Source organism: Megalobrama amblycephala, linkage group LG11 (assembly GCF_018812025.1).
Source record: "Megalobrama amblycephala isolate DHTTF-2021 linkage group LG11, ASM1881202v1, whole genome shotgun sequence".
NCBI classification, from domain to species: Eukaryota; Metazoa; Chordata; class Actinopteri; order Cypriniformes; family Xenocyprididae; genus Megalobrama; species Megalobrama amblycephala.
Window position 1 is genome coordinate 16,967,896 of NC_063054.1, and position 18,594 is coordinate 16,986,489.

General features: G+C 37.5%; 2 long non-coding RNA genes across 5 annotated transcripts in view; one reads left to right on the forward strand and one right to left on the reverse strand.

Annotated features, from left to right (window-relative positions):
* Positions 1 to 17: 17 nt before the first annotated feature.
* Positions 18 to 14,583, forward strand: LOC125277840. Its single transcript, XR_007187002.1, has 4 exons — positions 18 to 1,572; positions 3,866 to 4,023; positions 6,595 to 6,744; positions 14,182 to 14,583. It is a non-coding gene; the product is annotated as an uncharacterized LOC125277840 (long non-coding RNA).
* A 2,125-nt stretch (positions 14,584 to 16,708) lies between these two features.
* LOC125277839 overlaps positions 16,709 to 18,594 on the reverse strand; it is a 90,849-nt gene continuing 88,963 nt past the window's right edge. For 3 of the 4 annotated variants that reach the window (XR_007186999.1, XR_007187000.1, XR_007186998.1), the window contains one exon: positions 16,728 to 16,860. This is a non-coding gene — a long non-coding RNA (uncharacterized LOC125277839). Of the gene's footprint in view, positions 16,861 to 18,594 lie in introns of all 4 variants that reach the window. The other variant, XR_007187001.1, reaches the window with a different exon arrangement.

The following is an 18,594-nucleotide window of genomic DNA, read 5'->3' on the forward strand; positions in this document are numbered from 1 at the left end:
CATTATTAAACAATACATAATATTGTGTGATACTATTAAAAACAATATTTACCTAACAGTTTTTTCTACCAACTATTAATGTTAGATTACAAATGTTTCATAGAAGCACTCTTGCAGTAAACAACAACAACAAAACAGTTAAACAGTTCTCCTTTCATAAACTAAATAGGTCTTTATTTTCAAGCTCATAACATATAGAAGTCAGCAGTAGACCAAACACAACAAATGCTGTATGAAATGATTTTCAAAGATGTGCAGTGGAAATAATTTGAATTATTTTCATGGACATTTCCTCAATTCACCATGCATGATATTTTGATCTAATTCTGTCATTTCCAAAACATTTGTTTTCTATTCTCTAGTGAAAATACCACTGTCGCTGTGATTTGGGGAGAGTAAAGGATTTTGTTATCAGTCTTAGATAAGAAGCCTCTGAAGTGGAATACATACTGTAATGCAATTGACCCCATGTCTCCACACTTTCAAGGTCTGATGCTTGGCAGACAGGAGTGACTTCACGAGAAGATAAACAGAGAATACTTAACACGCTGGTGTGTGCTTGTGTTAGACGTTGTCAATGCAGCAAATGCAATGGCAGATTACACTCCAACACCGTAACCTTGCTCTCGTATTCTTACAAAAACATCTCCATGTGAATTGGAGGTGGCTGTTGAAGTTATTTACAGGATTTCACAACACTCTCTTCAGTGCCTCTGTGTCAAAATGATGAAAGCAGTGAGGTAAACAAGATAAATGCTGAAAACAACTTAGAATTCTCAAGTTACACAACTACTGACTTTGAAAAGTTACTTACTCAATTTATATTAAAAAGCTGCACGTTTATAGCTTTGTATTGTCAAGCTGCATGAAATCAAGCAGTTGTTATCTATCTTCTAACAGAACTACTCGAATAATAATGCATAAACATGCAAAGAACGTGCAAAACGAAATACATTCAAAGTCTAGTTGGTGGGTTTTAAGAAGAGCTGCATAAACAGATGTTTTAGGTCCATCTGACCCCAATTGGATGTATTCTTAGCATTCAAAAACAAACAGCTAGATAGGATGCAGAGGATTGGAACGGAACCTGTCAGTATGCTAACGAAAGCACCAAAAACGCATACAAGGGAAAATCTAAATAAACTACTCAAGCTCACTAACCAACTAGTTGGTTGTTGAAGCAGCAGCAGCATAAAGCTGATCACTGGTACGTACGGTGCACTTGTTTTCTGCTTTTTGCAGTAATAGTAAACATGTATTCAGAGGTTCTCATGGGGCCCTGACCCACTATAATGAGAGTGTGTTTAGTCTGAAGGCCAGGCCCTGTGTTGATGGATTGCACTGCCTGAGGGAGAGTTTTTTTTTCTTTCTTGACACCACAGGAAGGCTCGACAAGGTGCAGGGTGGACATAGATTTCTGTGTGTGTGTGTGCCCTTTTCAAACTATCGATTACTGGAGCCGATTTCATGTCATAGCTACAGGCCTCATGCATATGTGGTGGCAAAGGGCAAGATGAAAGGCATCAATCAGACAATGTTGCTTTATTATCTCTCTACAAAAAAACATGCAAGGTGGGTAAATAATAAACATACCTGTGCTGATCTGTTTATGTCGTGCCTCGGGCATTTTATTAAATGCAAATCACTACCTGAGTTGTACTGTTAAATTGTGCAGAGAGAATGTTTGGCCTAGTTTTACAGATTAACAAGGACTGGAATCAGTCCAGGTCTTTGTCAGAGTCAGAAGTACAATCTTGTTTTTGACTGAGCAGCCATTTTTAGTGCAACAAGAGCTGAGCTGATTTCTTGTGTGTCGTGTGCAACTATTCTAAAGGAATACTTCACCCAAAAATTACATTTTTGTCATCATTTGTTCCATGGAACACAAAAAGAGACATTTCAAAGACTGATTTCCATTTAATGTACACACTGGAGCTTTCAAGTTTAAAAAAACAATGCAAAAACACAATAAAAGGTGTGCCACTATTAAAGGCACAATATGTAAGATTTTTGGATCCACAAACCACTGGAACAATGTTATATATTTTGTTGACTTGTGTACTTGCATTACCCCAAATATTTCCAAGAATGTTTAAATCCAGAAAAATAAGCACTTTTAACCAGGACACGGAGCATGTCTGTGCGTCGCCTATCAATGACATCATACAATGACGCTACCCTCGGTTTCCGGTTTTATTTTGTAGAAACCATGGAAACACAAAAGGTTTTATTAGACAGGTTAGCATCTGTTTGGATGGATACATTCATCGACAGAAAACTAATCATGTTATATAGCTCAACAAAGTAAGTCTTATTGTTTAAATCTCGTTTTCTTGATTTACAGCGAGTACCATGTTTTACCATGCCTAATACCAATCTAGATCACTGCAGTGTGCAACAAGTGTCTCACAGTAGCTGCCGAGTGAACGCAGAGTAGCACTATAACAACTTTCAACACACAAATGTGTCTAATATGATAAAACATCACTGCTTTACCCCACATACGCTTGACCGGAAGAAGCGGAAGCGGCGACTGCGGCGTAATAAAAGTTCTGCTGCTTGAGACGTGTCGCACTCGTCTCTCATTAGCAATCGCTCCACCTGCTCTGCTTCGTACTACAGTAACGTTAATAATCTCATCCATGAACATGAGTCTCATCCCGATTCTTTTCCACCGGCTGTAGACGTGAAGACAACAACTCCCATGATTCCACAAAAACAAGGCCTCATCAAGCTAAGCCTTTATTTTGAATAAGCGACCTCTAGGGGTGAAAATTTACATATTGTGGCTTTAATTGTTCACTGAAAATCATGACATACATGAATCATTCTTTTGAATCAAATCTTTTTGCCCACAACATTGTAAAAAAAAAAAAAAAAAAAGTAAATAAAGTTATTGGAATATGTTTTACAAGAAAATACGGACCCACTTTATATTAAGTGGCCTTAACTACTGTGTACTTACATTTAAATTAATCATTTGATACAATGCACTTATTGTGTACATACATGTTTTTACACTGTACTTATATTTTAAAAACACCTGCATGTAATTACATCTGTAATTAATTTCTGTTATTACATTTATAATTAAACTGTTGACCTTACCCCTACCCTTAAACCTACCCATACCACCAAAGCTTTCCCTAACCTTACCCATACCCCACCTCAATAGCAGCAAGATTGTTTTGCAATTCAATATGAACCCAATAAGTACATTGTACTTAGTTTTTGATGTAAGTACATAGTAGTTAAGGCCAATTAATATAAAGTGGGACCGAAAATACTATTTCAGTCTTTTTGCTTCAAAATTGTGTTTAATTCATTGTGTTCCTTGCTGTTCCTTGAAATTTCTGAGTGAAAATTGATTCTACACCATTTTTATGTGAAGAATAACATTAAAACACAATTACACAATTAGAGAAAAATAACTATATTAGTGCTGAGAAAGTAAAAACAAACAATCTCAGTTTATAAAACTCATAGTAGATGTTAACTGCCACTTGGGCTAAAGATTATCAGTGAATGACTTAAATTTCAGTATGTTTCTCACATGAAGTTTTCATATTCTTCAGAAGACTTGGCATATTGTGCACAAGTCAAAATGGCCACTTTTATGATACTTTCAGGTGCTTTTGCATTGTGTTTTGAAGCTTAAAGGCTTCAATCTCTATTCATTGTAACTGCATAGAAAATAAAGCCCAGTAGTCTTTTGTGTTCCACAGAAGAAAGTAAGCCAGACAGGTTTGGCACGACATGAGGTGAACTATTCCTTGAAGAGAAGTTCAGCTCAAACAAGGTTTCAAGTAGTTAAGAAATGTTTTCTTCCTTAACACTCGACACTTCTTTCTGTGAAATTTTACAGTGCAGCCTTGAAACTCCAGCTGTTCCCGAAAACCACTGAATTAGTAAGCTGTCACGGGTTTATTCGCAAACTGCTCACAGCTACTTGAAAATTGAAGTTCTCCTTTCCTCGGCATGCCTCTTCAGAGCACTTCATCCTGAGGGCAGACTAATTTAAAGGTAAGTAGAGGATGTCATCAATTGTGAACAAATAAGACAATGGTGAGGAGGGGCCGGGGTTGAGGGGTGGATGACAGCACTGGAGATGGGTAGGAAAAGAAAAAAAAAAAAATACAAAGATAACGATCACGACTCCTGGATAAAAGAAGCTATTATTTCACAGCAGTTCATCTCGTGTTGACATTCCAGTTAATTACCTGGTGCGGCGGGAGAGAGGTGCGCTGAGCCCGAGCATGACAAACACAGAAAGGCTAAAGTTGAGGTTGCAGGTGGGCTTATTCAGAACAACCTGCACGTAACAAGATCCACAGCTTGCACTTTATCTGAGGCACCACGTCAACATCCATTAAGAGCACTCACACTCCCTCGCCGTTTAATGAATGGTGAGACGCCACACGAATGAGTAACGGGGGGGTGGGGGTCAAATACTGCTGTTGAAATGCAATATTTAACAAAATTGGAGTGAATTGTGAAGAGCTCTTTCCTCGCGTTTTTTTTTTTTAAAACACCAAGGGAGTCGTGCTCCCCATGGCTGTTGAAGTGAATAATGCAATGATTACAAAATCCTTTTAGATTACAAAGCAGCACATAAATGCAGTCTTAAAGTGATGTGAATTTCACACTCAATTATACACACAGCTATCACTGCTGTCTGCTGATTTTTAAACATGTTTTACTTTAAAGTCAACACGAATAGCACTTCCACACTGTTTTGAGTGCATAATGTGACATTAAATGTTAAAAAATATAGGACAGGACTTCATTTCGAAGGTCAGAATTTGATTGGGTAGTTAAAAGTGGACATAACATAAAATCGAGCCAAGATAAACGTGAGTTTGCTAAAAAGCAAAATAGCTAAGTGGCTATGGGTTAACAATGTCCAATAGTCCAAGCATCTCAAGTGAAGTAAGCAGAAAGGGAAAGTAGTTTCCGAGTAGATTATTATTTCTGGAATAACATACACCAGAAATTCATTCATCATACCATTTTTAGACCATCAGCATGCATTAAGAAAGGAAATAGGGCTAAAAGTAATTTCATTTTGACTTCAAAGGGTTAGTTCACCCAAAAATTAAAATTCTGTCATTTGTTACTCACCCATGTCGTTCCACACCCGGTAAGACCTTCGTTCATCTTCGGAACACAAATTAAGATATTTTTGATAAAATCCAATGGCTTGTGACGCCTCCATTGACAGCAAGTTAATTTAGACTTTCAAACGCCTAGAAAGGTAATAAAGACATATTTAAAACTGTTTGTGTAACTACAGTGGATCAACCCAAAGTCCCTTTAAGACAAGTCATTTCACTCGGCGGCCATCTTTGAAACACCTCTCGGGCATCCTGGGCATCATGCCCTATCTCTTTGAATGGGGAAAAATCAAATTCTCCAAAACTGTTCGCCAACCGATTACATTTCATATTTGAAATCACCAATGAAATCTGACAACAGCTGTCTTATAAATGTTTTGTCCAAACGCTCGAATCATGACAAAAAAACTGTATTTTTTAGGCTGGATCAAGCTAATGCGCATGCGCAGACCTAAATGCGCGTCTCTTCTGCCATGTTTCAGAGGCGAGCGTCTGACTGTTTCTATAGAAACCGGCGCTTCTAACGGCTGCTGCAGTGACGCAATGACTTTACCAGTCGGCGATTGGCTCTTATTTTGAAGGCGGGACTTATTCCGCCATATTGCGCGTTTCACTTTCTCCCATTCAAAACAATATGAGTGACATGTCTTGTGTTATTCTATAGTCTTTGATCAACCTTAATGTTATGAAGTGACGAGAATACTTTTTGTGTGCTAAAAAAAAAACAAAATAACGACTTTATTTAACAATATCTAGTGAAGGGCGATTTCAAAACACTGCTTCATGAAGCTTTGAAGCTATACAAATATTTTGTTTCAAATAAGTGGTTCGGAGCGCGTATCATACTGCCAAAGTCACGTGAACTATTGAAATTTCGAAACACTTATGACATAACGAAGCCTTGTTTACTGAAATCACGTGACTTTGGCGCTCCGAATTCAAAACAAAAGATTTGTAAAGCTTCGAAGCTTCGTGAAGCAGTGTTCTGAAATCGGCCATCACTAGATATTGTTGAAAAGTGGTTATTTTGTTTTTTTGGCGCACAGAAAGTATTCTTGTCACTTTATAATATTAAGGTTGAACCACTGTAGCCACATAAACTGTTTTATTTATATTTTTAGTACCTTTATGGGCATCTGAAAGTGTTAATTATCTTGCTGGCTATGGAGGCCTCACTGAGCCATCGGATTTCATCAAAAATATCTTAATTTGTGTTCTGAAGATGAACGAAGGTCTTACGGGTGTAGAACGACATGAGGGTGAGTAATAAATGACTGAATTTTCATTTTTGGGTGAACTAGCCCTTTAACTAAACTCTCAATCAGATTTAAATGGTCATAGGTTGACTAAATTATGACTGATCTTTGGTCTGGTCTTTTTTAAAAAATGGAAAAGACCCCATGTCCCTCACATCCCTCTACTCAAGGACACATCATTCAGCAAGATGCTGTGTGTGAGTGTGCAGTTTCTCTTTCTACAGGCACCCCCATGTCCAAAGAGCCGTGCTCCCATCAACTGGCCCTAATGAGCCTGAAACGAACCTGATGAACCTGACTGAGCCACGGCTGTGAGGTGATGGGTGGCTGACTGCAGCAAACCTACCCAAGCACAAAGTATTCATCTCACTGAGGTGCTCTTTGGTCTTCTTTTTATGGGATTTAGCTGAATTGTTGTGTCAATGTTTTTTTTTTTAGTGTATTTAAAATGATTGAATATGTACACTATGGTTTCTTGAGCAACAAATCAGCATATTAGAATATTTCTAAAGATTTTTGAAGGATCATGTGACACTTCTGAAAGTTAATTAAATTAAATTTAAAAAATATATATATATTAAAATAGAAAACAGTTATTTTAAATAGTAACAATATTTCACAATATTACCATTTTTACTGTATTTTGGTCAGATAAATGTAGCTTTGGTGAGCATAAGAGATCTCTTTCAAAAACAAACAAACAAAAAAAACTTTTGTTTGTCTCATCAAAGTGGAGGTACAGAACTACCTCAGAGAGCATTTAAAGAATGTAAAAGTCATGTTGACAGCAAGAAGAATGACAATTTTTGTCCTCCTCACTGCCTCAGAATAAGAGTATTTTTTGTCTCAGACATTTAGACATTCTCAATAATGTTTATCCTCCAGATCAAATCAAATTTGCATATGTTACTTCCCCAATTATAATTAAATAATAGTTTGTTTGGCATTTCCAGATAAAGGAATATGAATATCGGTCTGTTGGTAGATATTCTATGCATGACCTTAAAATATGCACATATAGATCGCTATTTTCCACCTCTCCATATCAAAGATCTTCCTTTGCCTTTTAAGTGTCTTCCCCCTCTATATTCTACAAATGTCAGTCATTCTGTCTTATCACATAATCTCAACAGCCTCACATTTATTTATGAGGAAAGGAGGTTCTGCCAGAATGACATAGCAAGTCAATGTCAAGAAATGAAATACTGTATATAGTTCCACGCATTTGCTCAGAATATCAAGTGTTTCTGGAATAACAGCCCGCTTTTCTTGAAACATTATATGTTGTGGAATAGCTAAGATCTTATATTTATACGACTTATATTTAGAAGGCCCTTAATCTTATTTCCTGTTTCCTAGTCTTAAAAAAAACAGTATTTTTCAATATACCTTTGTAACAGATGTTCTTGAATGAAAAAGCCTGTTTGAGAGCTAAATTGGCCCCAGTTGGTCCATGACTGCTTACTCTGTATTATTTGTGAAGTGCATTCAATTCTCAGCAAAAAATCCTTCTTTTCATTTTTAAAAACACAACACATGCAATAGGTAATAGAATACTATGCATTCATACAACCTGCATTCACTCTGTGCTTTCCTTCCATTTTGGAAACAACATTCAGTATGTCTTTATTTTTCTCAGAACATATAAGAAACATGTCTTCCACTGTGAACTCAGTGTTATCTTTAGGTGTGAAGATAGTAGTATTCTCTCACAGCTATTGACACAAAGCGCACACATCAATGATGGATGGCCGCTATTATAAGGCAAAGCTCCTGCTACCCCTCAGTACAGGCAGAGAGGCAAGGATTAATCTAGCCCATTACATTTGGGGGTGGGGAGGTGGGCACATTGACTCTGATTAGGCCCACTGAAGACTCCTGGAGCTCTAGGGCCCCGTTTACGCCTGGAATTAACATCCGTTTTGGGTGATCTTGAATGGTGAACAGCGGTAAAACGAGGTCCAAAATGTTTCGTGCTGCCATTTTGTGTTTTATCAACATCTTTTAACACAACGATGTATGCAGTCTTGAAATCCCCTTGATAAAATCTGATCACAAGTGGTCACAGGAGATGTTTGAGTCACATGGTAATACCAGGTGTGAACAGTCTGTCTCACCTGCATGATGACTTGTGAACGGCTCAAGGCCCTGATACTTCAAGTGAAATTGGTGGCTATGGGTTAACAATGTCCAATAGTCCAAGCCTCTAAAGTGAAGTAAGCAGAAACTGGTGTGACAATTTTGAACAAATTCAGACTAAACTTTGAGGCTCCACCTTCTATGACTTGCAAATCTTCTCCAGTTCATTTCTTGTGTTCAGTCCGTCGAGGTCAGACGACCGAGAGTATAGTATTTATAGTAAAAACTGAAGTTGTAATGGACACTGACACTGTCTGTTCATGTTTAATATTGTAAAGCTGCTTGCCTTTAGACAATCTATTGTATAAAGCGCTGTATTAATAAAAGTGGCGTGACTTTACTGGAGTGCCGCATTGCAGTGCTGGTGCGAACATATAACAATGTAGATGATCAGATGCTTACTTAAAGGGTTAGTTCACCCAAAAATTAAAATAATGTCATTTATTACTCACCCTCATGTCGTTCTACACCCATAAGACCTTCATCTTCAGAACACAAATTAAGACATTTTTGATGAAATCCGATGGCTAAGCGAGGCCTGCATAGACAGCAATGGTACTTCCTCTCTCAAGATCCATAAAGATACTAAAAAATATTTAAATCAGTTCATGTGAGTTCAGTAGTTCTATCTTAATATTATAAAGCGACGAGAATATTTTTTGTGCGCCAAAAAAAAAAAAACAACAACAAAAAAATGACTTTTTAACAATATCTAGTGATGGCCGATTTCAAAACACTGCTTCGGAGCATTATGAATCTTTTGAGTCGAATCAGTGATTCGGATCGCGTATCAAACCGCCAAACTGCTGAAATCACGTGACTTTGGCGCTCCGATCCACTGATTTGATTCGTAAAGCTCTGAAGCTTCAAGAAGCAGTGTTATGGAATCGGCCATCACTAGATATAGTTAAAAAGTTGTTATTTTGTTTTTTTGGTGCACAAAAAATATTCTCATCGCTTTATAATATTAAGGTAGAACCAATGTACTCACATGAACTGATTTAAATATGTTTTTAGTACCTTTCATGGATCTTCAGAACACAAATTAAGATATTTTTGATGAAATCCGAGAGTTTTTTTTTTATCTCCCATAGAAAGCAACGAAATTACCACATTCCAGAGAAGAAGTAAAGTAAAGCCACAGTTAAAATAGTCAATGTGTCTACAGTGGTTCAACCTTAAAGGTGCTCTAAGCGATCCTGGGTGGAGTAACTTCCTGTTGATGTTCGAAGTGTTGTCAAACAAAACAGAGGCTAGCTAGACCCTCCCTCCTCCTCCTCCTCCTCCCCCTCCCCTCCGTGTTTCCTGAAACAGTCATGAACGCGCATTTAAAATCATTCTTGTCGGTTATTGGCTGGAGCATGTTTATTATGTTTTTGTGGTCCAGGCTGCACCAGTTTGTTTTTATTGCCGTTTTCGGAGCTTGTTGCGACTATAGAGACCGCGGTTTTTTACAGTGTGTTCAGGGGACAGTCAGCTAGCGGATAGTGAGATGTTTGCTGTATGTGACAAAAAATGTTTTGGCCTAAAAACGCGTGACATCGCTTAGAGCACCTTTAATGTTATGAAGCGACAAGAATACTTTTTGTGTGCAAAAACGAAACACAAATAATGACTTTATTCAACAATTTTTCCTCTTCCCTGTCATTCTCCTATGCAGTTGATGCAATGAACCCAGAGCAAAGCTTCCGTGTTTACGTCCGAATGCCGGCTCAGTATTGGCCGACACTGTTCACGATGCGCCTGTGTGTGATGCTGACGCAGGAGCCGGCCAATACCGAACTGGCGTTCTGACGTAGAACACGGAAGCTCTGCACTGCGTTCACTGCGTCAACTGCGTAGGAGACTGACAGGGTGGAGAAGAAATTGTATTGCAAAAGCCTCTAAGATTTCATCAAAAATATCTTAATTTGTGTTCCAAAGATGAACGAAGGTCTTGTGGGTTTGGAACGACATGAGGGTGAGTATTTAATTACAGAAATTTAATTTTTGGGTGAACTAACCCTTTAAAAATAGGCATAAACAGGGCCTAGATGTTTCTGGTCTTGCCATGTAACACGGGCACCTATAAAATGTTTACAGTTTAGTTGAGCTTTTATATTTTCATGCTTAATATGAAAAAAAGGGGTTTTCTGATTTTCAAAGTTTTTGGTTTTTATATTAAATTGTTTAAATATAATTATTTACATATTATTTATGCAAAAACATAAAAAAGCTGTATATTGTCAATGTCAATGCTGGAAACTTAGAAGGCAACTAAAAGTATTATATGACATCAGCTGAAATTCACCCAGCAGTGTGTCATTGTGGTTGTTGTGGTGATAGCCTTGCACCACAATACGTTAAGCTATCATTTCATTCCACATATCTGATCTTACGCTGGTAAAATCAGCTGTGTGTCAAGTGATCTTGCTATGAGAGAAAAAAAGCTGACATGATGACAGATTAAGTGTCTAATAGCGGAGGAGAAGAGATAGATGGGGATCTTGCATGTTCGTGTGAAGCACACCAGTAATTTCCCCAGGTCATCTACACTTACATGTGTACATTTTTCATGTGCAACAGAAAGAAAGACGGGAGAGGAGCGCTTTATAATTTCCGAAGAGGGTAAAATGTGTGAGGTAGTTAGAGAGATAGAATGGTACAATATTCAGTGACTCATATTATTCACTAATCTATTAGTGCCAATTAATTCAAAGTGGCAACTTGGACACAGTTTCTTAATTTATTATACCAGAGCTGTAAAGTGGGGCAGAAGGAGAGATGTAGAAGAAACAGCTTGTGATGGAAGAAAAAGTAGCTTGATCTATCTGTGCACTACTTCTCCGGTATGGCATGACCACTACTTTTAAAAATTTTCTTGCAAGACTCTTTATGATGAATGCTAGTCAAATGGCATATTCAACTCTTCAACTCAACTCTTCCAGTTTCAGTAAAAAATTACCAAGGCCTGTCCTTTAGTAAAAATATCAATAGTTTGTTCCTGTCATGCGACACCTTTTGAACTCTATAACTTTAAAAATGAATGTTTGAGCACCCAAGCACATGACAATACATGGCAACATCATAACATAATGGCAACAGCGTAAAATTCACCTCCATTTCCACTTAAATGTGTATTTTAAGATATATAATAGGGGCAATGAAAATGTACTGCATAACAGGATGGACCCTAATATATTTTATCTATGAGCAGTTTAGTGATGAATGAGTTCAGGCTTTATACACTGTGCCCTCTGAGACAGACAAAGTGTCCGGGGGCAGATACTGTGACATTCTCATCTACGTCATACTCCTGGCAACCTGTTATTATTTATGGAGATTATTAATAGCATGCCTTTGAAGATGAAAAGGCAGAAGAGCCCTTGCCGATCACGTCTCGGTTGTTTGGAAGTTCCGATTGAAAGCGAAAAAAGAGTTGTGCTTTTCTCATGGCAGCCACTCAGTTTGATAGCTGAAATTAGCAAGCGCAGTCCTGAGAGTCAGAGGTTTATGGCTACATCCTGTATTCAGATTTACACATCAGAGAATCCAAAATGGAGTGGAAAGAAAGAGGAGCGAAAGCACAACCAAGAGGGGGTCTTTTCAAGGTGAACTCCTTCAATGGGAGATAAGAGCAGCGGTTTGACAATATTCAAAAGCTTTTTTGTGTAGGCCTATGCTAAAACAGTTAACCGTTTGCTGGGCTCACTGCCTGAAAACTGTCCCAATAAAATCATTCCTACATGCCAGGTCATGCTGGGCTCGAACATCCTTCTTGCCCCAGCGAGTTGCAGAAAGGTACGATGAAACGACCGGTGAGGTTTCTACAACGGAATGTCAACTGATATGTGAAAGAAGTTTCTCAGGCACATATCTGAGATTCTCTGAATTTGCTTGTTAAAGTCTAAAATCTAATCTAAAATCAATAATTTGAAATGCTATCAATCATTTTAAAGTGAATTTAGCAATCACATACATTATAATGGAGCTATAGTATTTTGAGATTTGCTAAAGATTACATTTAAAAGTGTTATTATTAGTGTTTTTAAAGATTAACTTTAATTGAGCACTAAAAAAAATTGTAAAATTATGAAAACAGCATGCTTAATTCAGTGTCCATTATACAGTATATCCAATATTAAAAAAAAAAAAATCCCCCACTTTATATTAAGTGGCCTTAACTACTATGTACTTACATCAAAAAATAAGTACAATGTACTTATTTGGTTCATATTGAGTTGCAAAACACTTTTGCTGCTATTGAGGTGGGATATGGGTAAGGTTAGGGAAAGCTTTGGTGGTATGGGTAGGTTTAATGGTAGGGGTAAGGTGTAAGGGATGGGTCAACAGTTTAATTATAAATGTAATTACAGAAATTAATTACAGATGTAATTACATGCAGGTGTTTTTAAAATATAAGTACAATGTAAAAACATGTATGTATGTATTAATTTAAATGTAAGTACATAGTAGTTAAGGCCACTTAATATAAAGTGGGACCAAAAAAATTAAGACATTTTTACATTTTATATAAATTTCTATTTGAAACAAACAAGCAAAATAGATTACAATATTTTAAAATGGATTTTGGGCAATGTCAATATAATATATTTATATTGAAAATATATTAAAAATGGCCAAAAATAAGTAAAAATAAGTAATTGAAACACATTGACAATATATTTGTGTAAATATTAGCAGTATATTTTGAAATAAGCATATATAAATATATTGCCATGTGGGTTTTTCAAAATGCATGTCATCCATGTCAGAGATCTCACATAATTATATTGAGTAGTATCATTTCAGAAAGATATGTCAATGTAATACAGTCTTCATATGTTGTAACTTGTACTTGTACCCAGTGCAACACACACCTTTCCTCCATGTATCTGAACACTTCCAGCTGCTGATATGTATTTAATACCCCCTGTTCCTTTGGCAGAATACATTCCAGTTGTGCCTCCTCCCTCTCAGGGCTACAGGCCTGTCTGCTATTTTATTTTTCCATTCTCCACTAGAAGGATGTGGGCGATGATTTATAGAGCATGTCCAATTGGTTTCTGTGTACCAGCACGGAGCAGGGTGTCACAAGTGTGTTGGTACAGTAGGTCAAAATCCAATAAGGAATGAGGTAGGGGTGACCGATATGGGCATAAGCCAACTTAGCCCAAAAAAAAAAAGGAAAAGAAATGTTGAGGAAATCAAGTTCCCCATCAAAGAGAGTTTTATGCAGGGGCCCTGTGCTGAAGGATTTTCAGTCTAATTACCGTGGAGGCTGGGCAGCCCAGCGTCAGATACCAGGAAAAGAAGGCAGTGAAACATAAGACGTTTCAGGCTACGAGACCTGCTCGCTCTGCTATGGGCTTGTTATAAAACCCCCTTTCTCTCTTTGATACCCTTTTCAAAAAAATGAGACTGCTTGCCTTTGGCAAATGAAAGTGTACTGGCACAAAAAGAATCTGTGTGTCCTTTTTCTGAGATAATAAAGACATAAGAAACACTCTTTTCACTTGAGAGAGCCCTGCATTAAGCAGTCTTTGGGATGGAGAGCAGGGATTTCTGTCAGTGAAGTGAATGGGGGTTAGCACAGCTGCTGAGGGCTTGGATCTGGTACCATGCTGGCTGCCTGTTTGAAGAGGGCTGCAGCTTAACAGGGCCTTCTAATACCTCCATTGTTTGTCATGCAGGGGTGCAGACCTCGAGTGCCAGGCTGAGGTGAAGAGGTCCACAGCTGCACCAAGTCTGAGAAGAGAGAATGGCAGAGGCAAGAGGACCGTGGTTTGGAAATTCCAAATTTGGTTTGGAATTGATTATGATAAATGAGTATAATAAATCTCAATGCAAGTTTTAGTACTTAGAGAGCGGTACAACAGCTATGGCATAATATGAAAATTCTGTCATCATTTATGGGGACTGAAGTGCTCAAACTTCCAAAAGGACACATTTTTTTAAGCTTGAATGCCTCAGTCCACATTCATTGTAATTGCATGCAAATTATTAAATTATCAAACATTTCTTCTTTTGTGTGTAAAAGACATTAGTTTGGAATGACATGAGTAAATTATGACAGAATTTTCATTTCCATATACAAATTGAAAATTTTTTAAAGGTCCCGTTTTTCGTGTTTTTTTGAAGCTTTGATTGTGTTTATAGTGTGCAATATAACATGTGTTCATGTTTCGCGTGTAAAAAAACACTGTATTTTTCACATAATTTACTTATCTGTATACCGCTGTTTCCACTGTCATAAAAACGGGCTGATGACTTCCTTGTTCTATGAAGTCCCTCCTTCAGAAATACGTAATGAGTTCTGATTGTGCCAGCGGTTCCTGTGTTGTGATTCGACAGCAGTTTAGCGCATCTTGCCCGGAAAGGTCACGCCTCTTACCATAACGTGGAGATGCATGCGCTCAGTGTTATTGTAAACATGTCTTTATTTTACCCTATCAATTTGAGCCGGAATCAGACCCGGTGATTGGACTGCGGGATGAAAATAACAGCGTTTCGACGACATGGCGACAAACACACTCTACAAACGCAGCAAAGGTTAGTCAAAAAACTGTTTTAGTGACGTCATTAAAAAAGGAAGTAGAGGGATGTAGTCCAAACTGGCCGTTCGATGTAGGCGACTTCTGTTAAATAAAATATCTCGCTTGGCATTGAACTTTGAGCTTTAAAATTTTACAGATTTTATTTATACTCTAACAACAACATTATACACTAACTAAAGTTTGAAACATGGGATCACGAAGAACGGGACCTTTAAATCACTGCATAATCCCCATATTCAATTTCTATTATTTTAGTGTATTCTAAAATGCAGAAAATAGTAATAATAAAGAAGGAGGAGGAGTGGTAGTTTATATCTGGATAGATGTTGTGTGGTGTATTGAACCATTAACATTGGGTGTGAAAACATTAACATTAACAGTAACATGCTGTGAAAAACATACTTGCACTTGCTAATGAAGATCTATTTACCACATACACTACCGTTCAAATGTTTGACTTTGAGGTGCATTTTTTAAAAGAAAAATGTATACTTTTATTCAACACGGATGCATGCCTAGTTCTGTCATGAAACTCTAGATGGCGCAGGCTGGTGGGTCCTTAACGCAAGCTGGTGATATTTACAGAGTTAACTACTTGGCACAGCTGATTGGTTCATTTTGCATCTGCAGCCAATGAGCTTGCTTGCTCAACACTTAAATGGCTGGTTACCATAGCAGTTTGCAATGCATTTTCATTTTCAGAGTTCGTCTAAAACCCTCCACCTCCCCCAGCTCCACCTGTATAGATCTGCTATGGGTAATTGAAACACTGAAGACTGAAAATTCAGCACTCATCACAGGAATAAATTAAATTATATAAAATATATTCAAATAGAAAAGAGTTATTTGAAATTCACAGTATAACCCTTTTAGTGTATTTTCTGATCAAATATATGCAGCCTTAAAACACTAAAAAAAAAAAAAAAAAAACAGATCAGTAAATAGACTGATAGACTGATGGAAGTCCCACAAAGTGTACCTCACCATAACGGTTCTTGGTTCATTTTGAATCAGACGTAACCAAAAAATGACTGGCGGTTTAATGAGGGAGTCGATCCTGAAAATAATACTATGTCCCAAATAGACTGAGACGAAGTGTACTGAACTATGAAACAACACTGGTAATGCAGGAGAGAGAGGCAGGTTCAGAGGAAACAGTGTCTTTCTTTTCTTCAGAGAAAAGTGTCAAATTAAAACAAAAACCTGACAGAACAGAATTAGCCCTTTAGTGGCCAAATAAACAGACCACTGCTTAAAAATATCACAAGACAACCTAAATTAAATGCAACAATTCCCCAGCACACAAGTGCGTTTCATTGATTGTTTATTGCTGGGGTTAAGAAACCAGTCAACTTCATGCAAATATTTGCATGCAAACTTTAAAATCATTTTAGAACATAAAACTTCAGAGCAGACAGCTGCTTTCATCTTATTTCCTGTAATCTGAATTTATCCAACAACTGAGATGTTAGATGGTGGAGCAAGCAGCCACGAGAATAATAGGTCTATTGATCTCCAGTGTGTGTGAATGTCCCTCCTATTGACTTGCCCCCTTGCAAAAGCACGAATCTGGATCACAATAGGATCCCAATGCAAATTCTAAGCACTGTTAAATGTCCAGGCCAGAAGGGAGTGTTCGGTTCACTGCGTCCAGCACCACTGACCCATACAGCAGGGTCTGGGCAGAATGCAAATACTATTAGACTGTATTCTGGGCAAGACTTGGGTGGATCAGAGTTGGAGATTGAATCTGACCTCAGGTCATGTGGCTGCATGGTTCTACAGTAACCCAAACAAACATGGTGGAGAGGCTTCCTGGAGTGAATGAAAAGGGAAGAGCGTGGGTGTAGTCACACAATCAGAGTTGCAGCATATAAAACGGTGTCACAAACAAGTAGAGAACACTTTATAGTGCAATTTAATGACACATTTTGTCTCCTATTATACCTACCAAGCATTTTCAAAACACACACACACACACACACACACACTAAAGATATGTATGACTAGGGGATGGGAACGATTCTAGTTACACTCTTAAAGGGATAGTTTAACCAAAAATGAAAGTTATCCCATGATTTACTCACCCTCAAGTCATCCTAGGTGTCCGAGGTTTATAATGGCAGTGAATGGGGGGCCGCGTTTTGAAGCCAGAAATTATGCATCCATCTATAAAAAAGGTAATCCATATGACTCCAGAGGGTTAATAAAGGTCTTCTGAAGTGAAGCTTTCTTTTTGTAAGAAAAATATCACTATTTAAAACTTTATAAATTCAAATAACTAGCTTCCGCAGAATGCGCAAGTTGATTTGCGACAGAAGAGTATCCTTTGACCTGACGCACAACGTAATGATGAACGCGAAGATGCAGAGGATAGAGCAAAACAAATCACCGGTCACAGATTATAAGTCTAAAACAATAATTTTTAAAGAGAAATGTCAGAGGATTTTGATACAAGAGAAGAGGAGCTTAAATTTGTTGCACAGCCCTATTTGATTGAACCACAAGAGGCATCTAAGCTTATGATACTCCTACATCCTGCGTCATACATCGCGTCAGAGGAGTACTCACTTGGGGCAAGTCGACTTGCGCATTCTGCGTACGGTCATCCGCCGGAAGCTAGTTATTTGAATTTATAAAGCTGTAAATATGTATGTATTTTCTAACAAAAAAAGCATTGCTTCGCTTCAGAAGGCCTTTATTAATTACTTTTTTTAATGGATGGATGCATTATTTTTGGCTTCAAAATGCTTTTTGGGAAAAAAGAAATGCAATACCAATGCAAAATGATAAAATATTTTCAAAGAAATAAAAAAATAGATTCTTTCACAATTATTGTAGACTTAAAAATATATGCAAACCAATAATTGGCCTTAACTATACGCTAAATGAAAAAAAAAAAATTTAGTAACATTTCAATCATTTTTATAAAATACTGCTGACAAAACTAATAATGTGCATATTTAGCTACACTACACATACATAACTACAATGATTTAAGAAGTGTGTGTTTGAACTGACTCATTAGAGTCGTTTGTTCGGGAGTCGATCTACACTGGTTGCGCTCTAGGGGTTTGATTCACTGAAAATGACCGGCTCATAAGAGTCACTTATTTCGGAGTCGTACTACACTCATTGCAATGCAAGTTTTTGATTCACTAAAAGAACCAGCTCATTGTAGTTATTCATTCACTGATTGTGTTGTCTGTTTCACAATGTAGATCCATTAGAGGTGTCGCAGTGCTGATGAAAGCAGGAAACTTTGTATTTCTGTTAGCATGTGTGATGACTGTTAACGGAACACAACATCATTCGGTTCCAATCTTTTTTAAATTGCAAAATTACTGGAACCGAATGACAGTTCCCAACCTGTGATGCTTGATTTACCAATTCATCCTAAATCAGGTTTCTACCACCATATTTAACCAGAGCAAAGGCCTCTAAGCAGCACTTTAGAGCCTATGTCAACCAGGTGAGGGCTGCACTGAATTCCATTTTTAGTTCTAACCTCAAGTACCCTTCTCTCAGCATTCGTCTTTGACTGGAGCA